Below are 17,500 nucleotides of genomic sequence, written 5' to 3' on the forward strand. Positions count from 1 at the left end.
TCTCTCTCTCTCTCTCTCTCTCTCTCTCTCTCTCTATCTATCTATCTATCTATCTATCTATCTATCTATCTCTCTCTGTCCTGCTCCTCCCCTCCTCCTCCTCTTCCTCCTGAATTATCAATTTAATTTTGCGATTCTTTTTAATAATTTATTGCATTTAAATATTAATTGAATCATATAAAACGAAAAGGAATTCCTTCTCCTCATGCGTTCATAAAACTTCCCTCCCCCATCTTCCGAAATCCTACCAACTTTCCACTCTGTCCATCGATCTACTTCATATCTCTTTTCCCGGGTTTCCCGAAATCAAATACAATACAAAGATTTATTGCCAATTTCAGTTACTCGGTTCCATTACACTGCATGTAACTTGTTAAATACAATATATATATATATAAACGATTACAACTCTCTTGCATAATTTGAAATATATTCGACTTTTGATTGTTTACTTCCCCCCCCCCCCCCTCCCTCCCAACGCCAAATCTAACCATCAGCATTATTTTATTCTCTATCCTTCTTCCTTATTTCCTATTCTCCCCCACCCCTTTCCTCCTCCTCCTCCTCCTCCTCCTCCTCCTCCTCCTACTTCTCCTTCATCTCTTGGATCTCTCTTAGTTTTGCTCTTCTTAATAATAAATGGTAATAAAAGACATTGCCAATTAAACTTTCTCTCTTTCACAGATATCGTAGATGAAAATTTCAAATAAAAAACCATATAAAACGAAAGCAATTACTACCCACATGCACAAACTTATTTAACCATTGTTAACTTCCCATCACATCCCTCCTTCTCTCCCCTCCACCTCCTTCTCTCCCTCCTCTCCCCCTTGTTAACCTTTTTCCATGTCAGCCATTTAGTAGTGTTTTCTGTCCAAGCTAAGTTCACCTTCATTTATTATTCCTCTCATAAAACTGGCACACACAAAGAAAATATTCGTTTTATTTTGTGATAGTTTTTATTCTCTCTCACACTCTCTTTACAAGTGATGTGTTTTCTATGGAATTAAGCAGTGGCGGTGTACGTAGAATAGATAGGGTTGATAATCACCAAGGTATCCTGGCTTGTTTAGACGCCAGCCAACTCGCCTTGCTTGTGTTTATTATGGCTGTATATTGACCTAGTCGAACCCACTAGGCAAGATATAATACTGTGCAGTATAAAGACTGCTTAGTTAAGCTTTTTTTTTTCAAGTTATTAATTGCTAAGAGTAATTATGTTGCAACAATCTCAAACAAAGAAAAGAATAAATATAAATAACCGTGTATTGTGTTTAGAATTAATTAGCAATAAAGAACCATCAGTGTAATGGAGTTTTGAGTAAAGGCACATTTCCTTTTAAGTGACTTATTGAAACATAAATATTCTGACCCGTCAACTATACCTCTTTTGACGATATCACTCTATCAATTTGACGTGTACCACTCTGGATCACGCCACCTCCTCAAATAACAACCAATTATTTATTCTGTGTCTTTGTAAACCATGCATTGCCTTACACACTATATTATTTAGACAAGGTCTGAAAATTCTGGTCACTGACAGGGACAGGTAACATGTGATTGATCCAATGCGCCCATGCCTTGCCAATCAGTGAGAGTCTTGAATGTGGTAAAATTGAAACTTTTTGAAGAAAAAAAAACATCCAACCTTTTGATAATTTTACATCGCGCACACTAACTGATGGACACAAATGTACAGGGCAACGTATGCAACGTATCTTATCCGAAAAAACCCACTATTGATTGAAGAAACTGTTAAAGTGTAATGGAAATAGAATTTTTAAAGAATGTGTCATATCAACACAAAAGTTTTGAAAAAAAAAGGAAAATTCTACCCCCTATCATGACCCAACAGCATGCGTTCGTTGTTTATCATTTGCCAGGTGGTACAAATTACAATGAATCAATGTCAATTTAATTATCAAGAAATATATAATTGCCGATTGTGATCAATAGCATGTGTTCTAACTTTCCGTCGAAGTTTATTATGTTTTTTTAAATTATTTTTATTTCCACTTTTTTTTATAACGACTGCGGATGGCAGCTCTGATCATATCTGGCTTTTGTTTTGTCCATTTAGATTCAATGGAAAATAATTGTAAAGTATCCCTTTTTTCTAACTACCAATCCCTGATTACATTTAGGAGACGTCGGGTCAAGCGAACACCACTGTACAATACTGGCTGCGAAAGAGGGAAAGTACAAAATGACGAGTGATAAACTATTTTGGCACACTCAGCGTTTCTCCCCTAATGTACATCATAACAATACTGTACCGTAATTAAATGACCCGTAAAGCAGTTGCAATTATTGTTATGCTCGTGTTTATGCTATTGTTGGTTTGTTTCTTTTTTTTTTTTAATTCTTTTTTTATATTGTTTGTTCGTTTTCCCCTTTGGCTTTCATTTAGTGACCCTGTCAAGCGCTTCCTGAACCGGGACGTTTCAATATACGGCTATGTGGTCTTTTGATTTGACACTCGCATTCAGACCGAAAGGTCCAGGGTTCGAGTCCCTCGCTGAGCGGTGCATAGTTGAGTCTTGGGAAAATGCTCTTTACTCACATTATCTCACCGTACCCAGGTATAAAATGAACACCTGGTCGGTCACAGCGCTGTCTCTGTCGGAAAAAAAAAATCATAATATGCCTTACAGGCGTCATTTCTCGTCCTTCTCATTAAATGTTTTTGTTGACTTGGGACCCTTTGTATAGCGTTTTGAGCAAATTAAGTGAACATTGCTCTGTAAAAATGCTATGTTTTTTTTTTAAATAATGCTAAATAAAATGATATTATATGTGTTGCGTTAATAAAAGGGTTTCACTCAATCTTTTAATACCATGTAGCCGGCGAGTCGTAAATTCGTAAATTCGATGGATTTGAAAAGGTGAAGAGGTGGGGGATGACAGAAAAGAGCCTACGTAAAGTGTTTATAGAAATGTTGGAATCATAACGATGAAGAGATACTATTTGTTTTCATTCTGTTTTAAAACAATAAAATTGGCATTTCGACTTGGTGTTTATGAAAACATACAACAATCCTCCCTCTCACTGCCACCAGAACCATTCTAGTTTCAAAATACACCGTCACCTCTCTCTCTAGCACTACTACAACTACCACTTTAACCTCTTTCTTATCTTCTTTCCTCTGCCTCTTCTTTATACTGTCTTCCTTCTCTACTCCTACTACTACTACTACTACTACTACTACTACTACTACTACTACTACTACTACTACTACTACCACTACTACTACTACTACTACTACTACTACTACTATACTACTACTACTACTACTACTACTACTACTACTACTACTACTACTACTACTACTACTACTACTACTAATGGAAATAATAATAATAGTAATAATAATCACGATATATAATAATAATAATAATAATAATAATAATAATAATAATAATAATAATAATAATAATAATAATAACACTAATAATAATAATAATAATAATAATAATAATAATAATGATAATAATAATAATAATAATAATAATAATAATAATAATAATAATAATAATAATGATAATAATAATAATAATAATAATAATAATAATAATAATAATAATAATAATAATAATGATGATGATGATGATGATGATGATGATGATGATGATGATGATGATGATGATGATGATGATGATGATATTGCTGCTGCTATTCCTGGTGATGTTGCTGATGGTGTATTGACCTCCATTTCTTCCACATTTCTCAAACTACCCTACAGACCAGAGGCATCCTGTATATTATTGATTTTCTTTCTTATAGACCTTTATAATATTCTCTACACTATACCTCTGTCTCGCACTCACATTGCATATTCTCCCACCTAAAACATGGCCCGACATAAATGTTTCAATATTTGTTACACTGTTTGTAACACTTCACCGATAAGAACCAATTTGGCCACGCCAATAATTCATGGCATCAGAGGGGCACTGAGGTGTCACCCATCGCCTCAAAAACAGTTTTATCACTGGGTAAACCAGATGTCAAAAAAGGGATTTTTAAAATAGGAAAAAACAAAATGAAATAATAATAATAATAAATACAATAAAAAATAGTAATAAATAAAACTCTCTTTATTCATCCCACATGGAAATTCATCCCATAGGGGAAATTTGTCTTTATGGTATATTCCAAGGGAAGACTGGAATAACTCATACGTCAGCCGCAGTGCAGCGCCGCAAACTGAGCTTGCTCACGGCCACACAGCGCCGGGTATTCGAACTCGCTACCTCTCGAGTACGAAGCAGAGGCCGTACCGTTGAGCCACGCTGCCCTAAAATGGAAATGACCAGAAATGTGAACGTTTAGTTTTTGTCGAAGTGATACTAAGCTGCTCGACACTGTGGACTGTAAATAGGATCAAACAAAAATGAATATAATGGCTTCAAAAAAGAACAAAATACCCAACACGGACTGTTTCGGGCTCAATCATTGGAAAGTAAAACTTTCCAAGATTTTTCTACAACAGAGAGGACCACCTACAACATTTCTCCGTCGTCAATCTGGACTTTAATAATATCTGAGTTAGGCTGAAGAAGGGTTTTGAGCCCGTATTGGGCATTATGTTCTTATTTGAAGCTGTTATATTCTTTTTCTTTATTAGTTTTTGTAAGTATTTATAAGAAAGTGTTCAAGCTCCTCGATATAAAATAAAATTTTAACCCAAGTCTCATATTTTTTTAAAATGTACAAAAGGATCTCGAGTGCTCTTAATGTTGACTAACATGCCCCCCCCCCCCCCAACACTTACACACACACACACAAACACACACACACACACACACACACACACACAAAGAGCAGAAATAAAAACAACAAAAAACAAAGGAAAAAAATAGAAAAAATACCAAAACAATAAACAAAAAAAATAAATAAATAAATAAAAAAAATAATAAAAACAAAAAAAACAACAACAATGTAATAAACTCATCTCCATGATTGTCCGGACAATCAGTCTCCTTGCCTTAGCCATTACCTTCCGGTCTCTTACTCTTACGCAATCTTCCATTATGGAGGAGCTGGGAAAGGAGGTTTATTCACCTCTCCTTCAGCCTTCATTCATATTCTCAACGACCCAGTGTGAACTCACCCCAGGGTTGCCAATTCAGAGCATTTTGTATCAGCCAGACGGGAGTTGCATACATTTTTATGAAGCGATTAACAAGGGGTTAGAAAATTTAATTATTGCAGGTTTTCAATGTTGTACTTTTTAGTTCACTTCAGATTTAACATTCGAAAGAACATGTCCTAGATTCTATTTTCTTGGCTCGTTTTCATTATCAGATCGGCCCAATAGTTATATAGAGGAATCATTTCTATTTCTTTTGTCTCGGGTTGTCTTTAACGTCTGGCTCCTTTCTAATCATTTCTGATCACCGAGAACATTCACCACTGACGTTCAGTTGCATAAGACATCAACACACTGAGAGCTGATATAAACCATGAAATGGGAAGGAAAGGTATAGATAAACACGTGTTACCTACAAATTGCCCAGAGAATAATTTGATCATCTTCGAGGATGCCAGTTTGGCATTTTTACAGACACGTTTATTATCATTTATTGTTTATACCGACCAGCCTTTTTATCATCTATGTAAAGTGTCTCTGGTTTATTATATACATCATCATTATCATCATCACCATCATCATCATCATCATCATCATCATTATTTTTTTTTTAAAATACCATTCTTGTTGTTATTTATAATGTTTTTTCCTCAGTAAACGTTGTTCGTGGACATTTTGTTTTTTTTGCCTTTTGATTTAATGTAGTTCACGTTGGCCCAAGTGTCTTGATGAAGAAGATAAAGATTGGCGTTCATAATTAATCCCATTTTTAAGAAATTACCTTTACCTTGGGAAAAGAGAATTTGTAACTTTCAGTCACTTGTTTGGCATATTGAGTATAAATTACTGGGCATCTTTAATGTGCTTACATCTTTTCTTTGTTTTTGTGCATGGACGAGTGAAGCCTGGGAATTAACGGTTCCAATTAAGATGGTTAACAAACCGAGACGATCGCATACTTAGGTAACAACCCACCAATCTTGGGTAACATCGGTTACCTATTTGCGATCGAAATCGACCAGGTAACATTCTCGTTGTCCAATGCGCTGGATTATCACATTATTGCCAGTGATAGTGTAATGTGAATTTAAGTAAGAAGAGATGGGGGGGGGGGGGGAATAAAACAATCACTGTTCCGTTATTTTAAAGAATTTATGAATTATTCCCTGTCAGGAAAATTATATTTTGTCACTAAGGGTCAGCGATTATCACATAGCTTGGTAGAATCATAACCAGCCTCGAACTTGGACTTGTTACAAAACATGAATCGTCAGTGCACTGCTCCAGTGTTTCTTCTTCTATAAGCGTGCACATTAATGAACCCGTTGACTTCTCTGCCCATTGATAACAGTGTTCATGAATGTTTTTAATGTATATGTTTTTAACACAAAAACTTCAATCTCAACCTCCCCCCCCCCCCCCCTCCTCCGTATCTCCCAAGTGACTTTAATGTCTTATATGGATTATTTATTTTAGTTATTTCTTTTTTGTGGGTTCTTTTTATTTTGTTGTTGTAGTTTGATTTTTTGTTTTTTTTTTTGTTTGGTTGGTTTTTGTTTCTTTGTTTTGTTGGGGGGAGGAGGGGGGTTCTATACCTTTATTTATTCGTTTTCTTCTTGTAAGACTAAATTATGTTTGACATTCCCTTTTGCTCTTACACCAATGTCGAAATATGAGTAAAAGGAAAATGAGCTGTCCATATTATGTAAAATATATTTGGTATGACGAGCAGTTCACTCGCGTCCCAATTTTCATGTATTTCTATAATATTCAAAAGGGAATGCACTCGTACAATCCAACTGCACTCAATCCCTCTCTTTCTGTGGATCAAATGAGTCAACATGTTCAGAGAGATACAAACCTTTAACTTCCAGGCATCCGCTATCAGGTATTAATTGGTGCGGCGTTGGTTTGCACGTGCGTTTGGATAATAAGAAAGCGAGTAAAAGAAGGGGGGAGAAAAAGAAAGAAAGAAAATAGACTGTGTATCCTAGAAAGAGCAAATGAGTTCATTAGTTTTATTTAATTGTCCGGTGATGGATGTGGTGTGGAGGGGATTAAAAATGTATAACCAGGAAGCACTCTCGCCGATAGGAGTAAGGCATAGCATAGCATAGCAGGCCAGGGAATGATGGATAGAGGAACGGGTTGGGTTGATGGTGGATGGGAAAGGAAAGGAAAATGAAAAAAAAATGAATGTGTGGATGCTGGAAAAAAATTTTTTTTTGAAAGAGAGAGAGAGAGAGAGAGAGAGAGAGAGAGAGAGAGAGAGAGAGGGAGAGAGAGAGAAAGAGAGAGAGAGAGAGAGAGAGAGAGAGAGAGAGAGGGAGAGAGAGAGAGAGAAAGAGAGAGAGAGAGAGAGAGAGAGAGAGAGAGAGGGTGGAGAGGAAAAGAGGAAGAGTTAGTGAGAGAGCAAGATAGAGATAGAGAGAGAGAGAGAGAGAGAGAGAGAGAGAGAGAGAGAGAGGGGTGGGGGGTTGAATTATTGAAATTGAGAGGGAAAGAAGAGAGGATAAATATGCACTTAAAAACAAACAAACGAACACACACACGCATAAACATACACACTCACATACACACCGATAAAGGTTGAAATTATATATGTCACCAATTGTCTCACTACGGTAATATATTATTGGAATTAAAAAGAGGAACAAATCTGAGTTTGATGAAGTCAAAATAATAATGAGGAAATCGGGGAATTTTTTAGACGTTTTAGAAACATTGACCAGTGCTCTTCTATGAGGACATTTAGGTAAAATGTGCCCAAATTCAAAATTATTCTCCATATACGGTATTTATAAATCAAAATTTTGAAGGAAAATTTTCAAAGTTGTTGTGAATTTGTAATAAAATGGCATATTTTGACCTATTTATATAAAATGGATTACACCAATTCTGAGGCAGTTGAAAGTGAGATTTCATAGACAAGGCTTAGGCCGTCCTTTTGGGAGCTCATGTAATTTGTACCCTGAAGTTTGGAATTTTCTATCGAAAATGCAAATTCCTTTGTTTGTTTCACGTAGCATGTCTGATTTTTAATCATTATATTTTCTAGAACATCAACCCTGCTGTGATTTGTTATCTTGTATCTTCCCGTAAATAAAAACCGGTCAAGCAAGAACGCTGTGGTTGATGTAAATTCAGCCACACCTAAATCTGGCTATAAAACAAAATTACCTTACTACATACATGACACACCAATAAAAAAACATAAGAAAAACACATTAAAAATATTCGCAAAGTACTATTTGTGGTTATAAATAGTATTGCTAATAGTATCTAGTAGAAGCCTTCAGCACGTCCATGTGACTAAAGCTTATTATTATTACTATTATTATTATTATTATTATTATTATTATTATTATTATTATTATTATTATTATTATTATTATTATTATTATTATTATTATTATTATTATAAACCTGTGGTTGCTATGTGTACGGAATGCGAGAGGAATTCTTCTTGGCTGGAGGTCCATTTTTAAATCATTACAGTAACAGCATCGGGACCGACTTCGCGAACAAAAGAAATGCTAATGACTTAATGAAAATGCGAGTCCGTGGTGCCAGACATAATTTTAGATGAGCTAGACACATGATCACTGGCTATAAATACGTCTGGCTATTCCTTCGAACCATGCCTCCCATTATTTATGTGTTGTGTTTGTCTTCGTTCAGCTGTTATCGACAGATTTGCTGGCTGTTATGGTTTCTTTTTGATTGTTATTTTTATGCAAAATGAAGCTGTTTTGAATGATATGAAGAGTACATTTTTTCCTGGTTACGTTTTAGTTTAGGCCGGAAGATTTATATATTCATTTTTTAATTTGATTATTGATTTGTCATGTTCGATCAATTTCGTAGCAAATCCTCATCGCCTATATGGAGTGCTTAAAGCCTCGTCTCCATTCGGACCGCAACTAATGGACCTGTTTCGAATCCACGTAGACTTTTGGACTGGTTGTATGTTGTTATTCTTGGGTTTATATGTATTGTTATGTTTTTTTAATTGGGGGGGGGGGGGGGTCCCTGACTCTCCTTTCATCCTAGCAGTCATTCAATACTACATAAACCGGGCTTAAGAACTGTGTCCCATTTTATGAGAAGCTAAGGGATGGAGCCGGAAGACAAAGCAGAAAGAAGAGATGCCTTTTTACTAATCATTGACCATGAAATTGATACATCAACTTCAACTCCACGCAAATTCTATATGTCATGAAACTGACAGGCAGGAGTTACGTATCTTGACAAGGCAATTCTCTACTGATGATTCGGAGATATAATCCTCGCCTCATAAATTGCGACAAGTGCTTTTCTTATTGCAAACTTAATTAAGTGGCGAATAATCTAAGACCTGCCCCATGTCCTCACTGTGTGCTGCTTACCAGGGTCAATTTATCCATTTGCTGTTTCCAATCGTTTCTTGAACGTTGTCCTCGGCAAAGCTAGTTCGGACGCTACGCTCGCGAACGTCCAGTACTGTTTTTGGAATAATTCTGGCAAGCAAACGCTTCAAACGATACCACGTATGTTAAACGATACCGGGAACTTTAATATAAGGGGAGAAAAGCAGCATTCGGATTAATGAATACTTTACAAGATCTATCCTCACCTGCACCAACAAATATATAATTTGTGTTTAAACTTAAACAATATTTTGAAAAATAAAACAAATGTCTAAGTGTCAACTATCAAATCAGTGATTTTCGATTATTAGAGGAAAGACTCTTACTGACCATCAAGTTAGTGATTTACGATTGTTAGAGGCAAATCTTTGCTTGATGACGTCACCGTTCGATTATTCGTTTTGGTCCGCAAACCGTTTTGGTCCGCAAAACAGAGTTACAAACACAACCGTTAATCGAATGATTTGACCCTTCTGTCCGTTCCTACGCTACTGCTTACACATGTCTTGCCTTTGCCAACTGCAACAATGGGCCGACACTTGTGTCTTGTTTCCCATTTATTTAACGCCTCCGTGTGCTTAAGTTATCCTTTTCCTTTGTGATTTCCCGTCTTCCTTTTCTCAATCCACTTCCACTTCGTACACTTCTCTCCCCCCCCCCCCCCCCCCCTCTCTCTCTATCTCTCTCTCTCTCTCTCTCTCTCTCTCTCTCTCTCTCTCTATCACACACACACACACACACACACACACACACACATCCTCATCTTCTCCTCTTCTTTCTCCTCCTCCATCCTCTCCCTCTCCTCATGCTCATCCTCATCTTCTTTCTCCTCTTCCTCCTGCTTCTCCTAATCTTATTTACTGATTCCTCCTGTCCTCCTCCTCCTCCTCCTCCTCCTCCTCCTCCCCCTCCTCCTCCTCCTCATTTTTCTTCTTCTTCTTCTTCTTCTTCTTCTTCTTCTTCTTCTTCTTCTTCTTCTTCTTCTTCTTCTTCTTCTTCTTCTTCTTCTTCTTCTTCTTCTTCTTCTTCTAAGAGCGAGTGAGAGAAAGAGCACAGACTACTACTATTACTACTACTTACTAACTACTGCTACTACTACTTACTAACTACTACTACTACTACTACTACTACTACTACTACTACTACTACTACTACTACTACTACTATTACTACTACTACTACTACTACTACTACTACTACTTGTGGTGTCGTGGTTATAGTGGGTTCTTGGTTAACACAACATTGAAAGTCTGAATGAATTAAAACCGATTGTAGTTATATTGAATATTTATTTATGACGACACACACATAATATAATATATAGAATACAGTAGAAAATAGGCACGTAATAAAGGTTGTATAAAACTAAGTATAGGTTGAGCTAGTGGCTAACGTTCTTCACTAGTCAACGTACAAACACAAACTGAACTACATAGGAAATGCACTTTCATTCAAACTCCTTTCACCCATCCTAGGTTGACAGTGACAGTAATTGATACAGAGTAGAGATTTATCACATTCTTACTCAAGCATTCAAAGACGCTGGTACTAGGTGGGAAAGCCCACGAAGAGTAAGGTTACAGGAAAGAGAAGCGAACGCACTAACAGACAGACACAACATCCTCTCCCCTTCTAAATTAAGAAATTAGAAATTAACAGACTGAAATCAATGCAAGAATTAATATTGTTCAGGGTATCGAGCAGGCGGAACTCCTCGATTTTGGCGACCCGATCTTCTTGGTAGTTTCTGGGCAGTGTAAATCCATTGAATATCACTATCCAAGAATCTTCTTAGTTTTCTTGCATTCCATACCTGGCCATCCGAAAGAAGGTATGTCCAATTACCAAGGACTTTAATGACAGAGAGAGGGCGAGACCATGGTGATAGTCCTTTTAATACGTTAGGCTTCCGGGCAAGCACGTTGTCGCCGACACGATAAGGACCTCGTGACGTTATTGTCGGAGCTGATTCAGATGATGATATGACGTTTTCGCCACGTATTGGCGGTATTTTCGATGAATCCTTCTGCACTTCGAAAGGCAGGCGCATTTTCCTTCCGAATAGTAGCTCTGCTGGACTTTTGGTATTAGCATTGAGAGCTGTTGCACGATAGTTCCTTAGGAGATTGTGAATGCCAGTCTCCCAAGGAAGATTGTCATCCTGAAAGGCTTGAATGCCGTATTTCAAGTGGCGATTAAAACGTTCAACGCAACCGTTAGATTGCGGGTTGTATACCGCTGTGCGAAGATGACGAATATTAAATTTTTCCATGAATGCGGCAAATTCAGCACTTGTGAACTGCGTGCCGTTGTCAGACACTATTTGGTCAGGTGCTCCGTATCTAGAGAAGATTTCTGTCAACCATGTGATGATCTTAGATGAAGTGATAGTTGAAGTAAGAAAAACCTCGGGGAATTTTGAGTAATAATCCATTAGAACAACAATGAATTTGGAGGGCTGGGGTGCGATGATGAATGGGCCAGAAATTAGTGCGGGGCGGTCCTTGGCAAGCTTAAGGACCACGGTCCTACGGTCCTTGGGAAATGAAGACCGCAAGGACCGGTCCTAGGACCGGTCCTTTTCGACATTGAACATTCCTGAGAGACTGTTGGAAATTCGAACCGGTTTGACCTTTGAGAGCGTGGGATCGTTCATTCTTGAACCGTTAAAGACCGCTACACGATGAAAACCGTGGCCTACGGGAGTAAAACACACGGAGTAGTCACACTCATTTCAAATTGTAACCTAATTAGAGAAGAGGGGTGATGCCTTCTTTATTTGCTCACCGTACTTCATTGTTACTTCGATAATTTAATAAAATTTGAAATTTATACCCATTAACGGAGATAATGGCATCGCCCAAGGCGTTGATCGAGTTGTTCGTGGCGTTGATACACAGACGCAACTCCTACCCCCCCCCCCCCCCCCCCCCCCCACACACACACACATTAGAGGGCAGCGAGCATTGAAGAGTAAGAGATAGACGTGAAGTTATAATAAGAGGGGGTGGATGAGGTGATAAGAGGGGTCGATGGTGACTTTTCGCCAGATCTAACAAACTCAGCTACCCATTCATTGCTGAGTAGACAGGGATTCAGAAAAAAATCGACTGCACCCGGGATCGATCTCTGGCCCTTTGCGTATAAAGAGAGTGCTCTATCAACTGAGCTATCGGGGTCCCCAAATATTCTATTGGACTTTTTTAAAATTCAGACGTTATAACTGGGTTTTTTGGAAGGAAGAAACTAATGAAACTCATATTATTTGATTAGTAAAAACACCAAACGAAATTTTAATATTATTGTATTATTTTAAATGACAACACTGCGATAGAAAGGAGTGGTGACAAGAGATGGACAAAAGAAAACAAAAAATCGGATTTGCTACTTGCTAGGTTCGACACACACACACACACACACACACACACACACACACAAACACACACATCTTTTGTAGTCACATACATTTCAAACAATAACCCATTAGAGAAGAGGGGTCATGCCTTCACCATAGATCATTGTCATTGCGATCATTATGGTGTAGTAAATTTTGAAATTTACCCCGTATAATGGAATCGTCCAAGGCGTGGCCTCCTGTTCCCCCCATCTCACACACGAAAGGGCGGTTTGCGGAGTGGAGGTTGGTGGTCGTCTGCCTGTATGGTCGTCTGTGTCGTTTAGTGTATGGCAAAGGGGGGTGGGTGCAATTAATTAAGTGGGATGGGTGGTGATTGGTGGAAGATAGGCAACCGAAGCAACGAATCGCTGGGGAAGTAGTAGGCTATGGCGCGAGACCGTAGGACCGTGGTCCTTGCAAGGACCGCCCCGCACTAGTTGAAAGGTGATAAGAAGTGAGGACCGGCGCCGGTCTTCCCCTCTGGGACCGGTCTTCGGTTCACAGCTAAAAGACCGTCGGACCGCGGTCCAGACCGGTCTTCAGCGCGGCACTACCAGAAATGTCGATTGCTAATTTTTTCCATGGTTTGTCTGGCAGCGGAATTGCTGTTTGCGGTACTGAAGCTGGAGCCATTGATTTGTCACTGCGTTGACATCCTGCGCAGTGCTTTACATAGCGTTCTATGTCAGAGTCCTGGCCTGGCCACCAGTAGGTCTCACGTAGTTTTCTTTTCATGCGCACGATGCCGGGGTGACCTACATGTGCATTTTTTAGTAGTGTTTTGCGAAGGGTGGAGGGCACGATGATGCGGTCATTTCTCATCAAATAACCGTTATCTGTAAGGATTTCGTTGCGAACCATATAGTAAGACATGGCGTTTGCGTCGAGTTGCTTTTTCTGAGGCCAGCCATTCTTAACATAAGTGCAGATTATCTGAAGAACGGGGTCACGATTTGTATACTGAATAATGTTCTGAATTGTTAGATGGTCTGCATTTATTGACCTGATCATCATGTTATATTCAGATTCGTCTAAAGCAGGTGTTGATGATGGCAGTGATAGACGGCTTAAGGCGTCGGCTACGAAGTTTTGTGAGCCTTTGCGATATTGTAGAGTATAATCAAACGCAGATAGACGTTGCAGCCATCTTTGAAATTTGCTGGACTTGCGCGAGTCTGTGGATGAACGAAGAAGAGTTGTGAGAGCGGCGTGGTCCGTTCTGAGTGTGAATGGGCGTCCTAGAAGAAATTTTTCCCATGTTTCGCATGACCAAACACAAGCAAGAGCTTCTTTCTCGTTCACAGCGTAGTTGCGTTCTCGAGGTTGTAATGTATGTGAAGCATGTGCAATGGGAACTTCACGACCATCTTGTAGTTGCGAGAGGACGGCACCAAGCCCGACGTCTGATGCATCCGTTGTAACGAAAGTTGGTGCGTTGGGGTCAAAAATAAAATTTTTAACGTTTCCAGCAATGGCGTTTTTCAAACTGTCGAACGATTTCTCACAACGTTGGGACCAAACAAAGCGAGTGCCTTTCCGTGTTAAGTTACGTAGAGGCTCTGCAAGTGTGGCAAGGTTGCTGATGAACTCTTGGTAATAGTTTACCATGCCGAGGAAACTTTGCACCTGTTTGACTGTGCGAGGAGTTGGTGCGTCGATGATCGGTTTGACATTTTTTGGGTCTGGGGTGATACCATTGGATGAAATGACATGTCCCAAAAAATTAACTGATGTTACGCCGAACTCACATTTTGGCAATTGAAGACGAAAATCTTTGGCTGAAAGGCGCTTTAAGCATTCATCTAAGTTGTGATCGTGCTCATTTTGTGTAGATCCAAACACCAGAATGTCATCCACGTAAGCGATAGTTCCAGGGCAGTCTGAAAGTGTCTGTGATACTAGACGTTGACATACAGAGGCGGCGTCTTTCAGGCCCATTGGAAGTCGTTTATATTGGCGTAGACCTTGATGAGTAATCGTTGTGGTGAGATGACGACATTCCTTAGAGAGTTTGATGTGGTAAAAAGCTTTTCTGAGATCAAGCTTAGAAAATATCTTTGCTCCTTTCAGTTCCAAGAAAAGATCTTTTGGATTAGGTAGCGGAAATCTGTCAGGAACGACGTATGTATTTAGAGGTGAGAGATCTGTGGTAACGCGAACGTTGCCATCTGGTTTCATTACTGAAACTAAATGATGGACCCATGTTGATTTGTCGACCGGCTCCCATATGTCAAGGTCTTCCATCACTTTGATTTCGCTGGCAACTTTGTCTCTCCGTGAAAGAGGAAGAGGTCGTAATTTCTGAGCAGTTGCGACAGCGTCGCTTGTTACGTCAATGACGTGTTCGTAGTCGGGGAAGGTGCCCATTTCCTCCGATAGTAATGTAGGGTATTTTAGTAGAAAATCGTTCTTGGAGTCTGTAACAGCACATACCTGAAGGGTGCTTCCATTGATCTGTAGGTTCAAGCCTTGAATAAGGTCTTGTCCTATAACAGCTTTGCATGTTGGTGGTAATACATGAAATTCTGCAGTGGCTCTGCGGCCCTTGTAACCAACGTTAGTTGTAATTCGACCAATAGCGTTGCCTGGAATTATGCTATTGTCGAAATTTCTCAATGGGACTGGAGGGAGTAGAGGGAAGTGCCTAAAATGTTTATGGTACTCACGTTGAGATATTCCTGAAATTTGTGAACCAGTGTCAACTTGAGCCGATATGTTGACATGAGACGTACCGGTTTCCAATTGGATAGAAATGTAGAATGGTTCAGGAGTACTCACATTGTTGATGCGCTGTGAAACGGTGCGCACTTTTTGAGTTAACTTCGTTGAACGACATACGTGAGCAAAATGTCCCAATTTCCCACATTGGCGACATGTTTGCTGTAATGCAGGGCACGTAGTATCTTTGGAGCGATGTCCAGGGCGACCACAGTTGTGACACACTGGGCCGTTTTGAAGATAACTGTTGTGTTTCGTCGTGCTGTGTTGTTGTCGCTGTTGACGTAGCGGGTGTTTCTGATGGTGATGGCTATGTTTACGTATGTTGTAAACATTTGATGCTGTGGCGTTGCCAATGGCAGCGGAACTCTGCATTGCTGTTTCATCTGCTTTCATGATGCGGATGACTTCGTCCAGGTTGATGGTGGGAAGCGCCAACAGTTTTTTCTGTGTATCATTGTTGTAGCATCCACACACAAGACGAATAGCGAGGTGATGTTCCTCTCTGCCACCAAAGTCACAATCACCCATCAGTGACCTCAAAGATGTAAGGAAGTCTTGTGTCGATTCGGTGGCACCTTGTTTCCGTTGTTCCAAGTCATAGTAAGCACGGAATGGGTTTACAGGCTGTTGGAATAGGCCTGCGACGGCAGCTTTGAACTCTGTGTGAGGCACAGTGGATATTCTGTCTGCTATAGGATGAGCAGAAAATATCCTTACTCCTTCAAACCCAAGTAGCGTAAATAGATACCGATTTTGTTCCTCATCGCCTAGTTTACGGATAGTGTTTTTCATGAATATGAAGTTTTCGAACACTTTAATCCAATTTTTGTAAGGTAAAACAGGCTCACCAGGATGAGGAAGGTACTCCTTTGGAATGGGAATGTCCGCCATTTGTATGTAGAAACACAGCTATTAAATATTAATGTTATTAAAAACAATAATCCTCGTCGCCAATTGTGGTGTCGTGGTTATAGTGGGTTCTTGGTTAACACAACATTGAAAGTCTGAATGAATTAAAACCGATTGTAGTTATATTGAATATTTAGTTATGACGACACACACATAATATAATATATAGAATACAGTAGAAAATAGGCACGTAACAAAGGTTGTATAAAACTAAGTATAGGTTGAGCTAGTGGCTAACGTTCCTCACTAGTCAACGTACAAACACAAACTGAACTACATAGGAAATGCACTTTCATTCAAACTCCTTTCACCCATCCTAGGTTGACAGTGACAGTAATTGATACAGAGTAGAGATTTATCACATTCTTACTCAAGCATTCAAAGACGCTGGTACTAGGTGGGAAAGCCCACGAAGAGTAAGGTTACAGGAAAGAGAAGCGAACGCACTAACAGACAGACACAACACTACTACTACTACTACTACTACTACTACTACTACTACTACTACTACTACAACCACTACTACCACCACTACTTTCTTCCTCCTGCTGTTCCTTTGTTCACCTACCCAACGAAACATAACGTAATTTTAAAACGAATGTCCAATGTAATATGTGGGGCTGCAGATCCGCTTTTTATTTCCTTTGTAGTGTTTTCTTTGCCACACCAGTGAATCTAGCATTGAGGTATTTAATCCTGTTCGGATGATTTCCATCTTTCTTGCCGTCCTGTTCGCTGTCTTTTTGATTGATTATCTAATCTGTCCTTTACCGTTGTTGTCCCTTATGGTTTAATACCGTCTTCTTGCTTGAAAGCATTCCAGCTTTAACAAGGATTTGGAGGGGGAAGAGAAGGAGGAGGGGGAGGGAGGGGTGGAGAATGTGGAGGCGGAGGCGGGCAGGAGGGACGGTGGGGGGGGGGGGGGGAGAGAGAGAAGAAGAAGAAGAAGAAGAAGAAGAAGAAGAAGA

At 39.3% G+C, this 17,500-nt stretch overlaps 1 protein-coding gene across 1 annotated transcript in view; it reads left to right on the plus strand.

Annotated features, from left to right (window-relative positions):
- LOC144965569 (polycystin-1-like protein 1) overlaps positions 1 to 17,500 on the plus strand; it is a 156,153-nt gene that overhangs the window by 72,324 nt on the left and 66,329 nt on the right. The gene's annotated exons all lie outside the window — the stretch shown is intronic.

The sequence above is a fragment of the Berghia stephanieae genome, chromosome 2 (genome assembly GCF_034508935.2).
Source record: "Berghia stephanieae isolate SIO BIC M18660-M18661 chromosome 2, UCSD_Bste_1.3, whole genome shotgun sequence".
In the NCBI taxonomy this organism is placed as follows: Eukaryota; Metazoa; Mollusca; class Gastropoda; order Nudibranchia; family Aeolidiidae; genus Berghia; species Berghia stephanieae.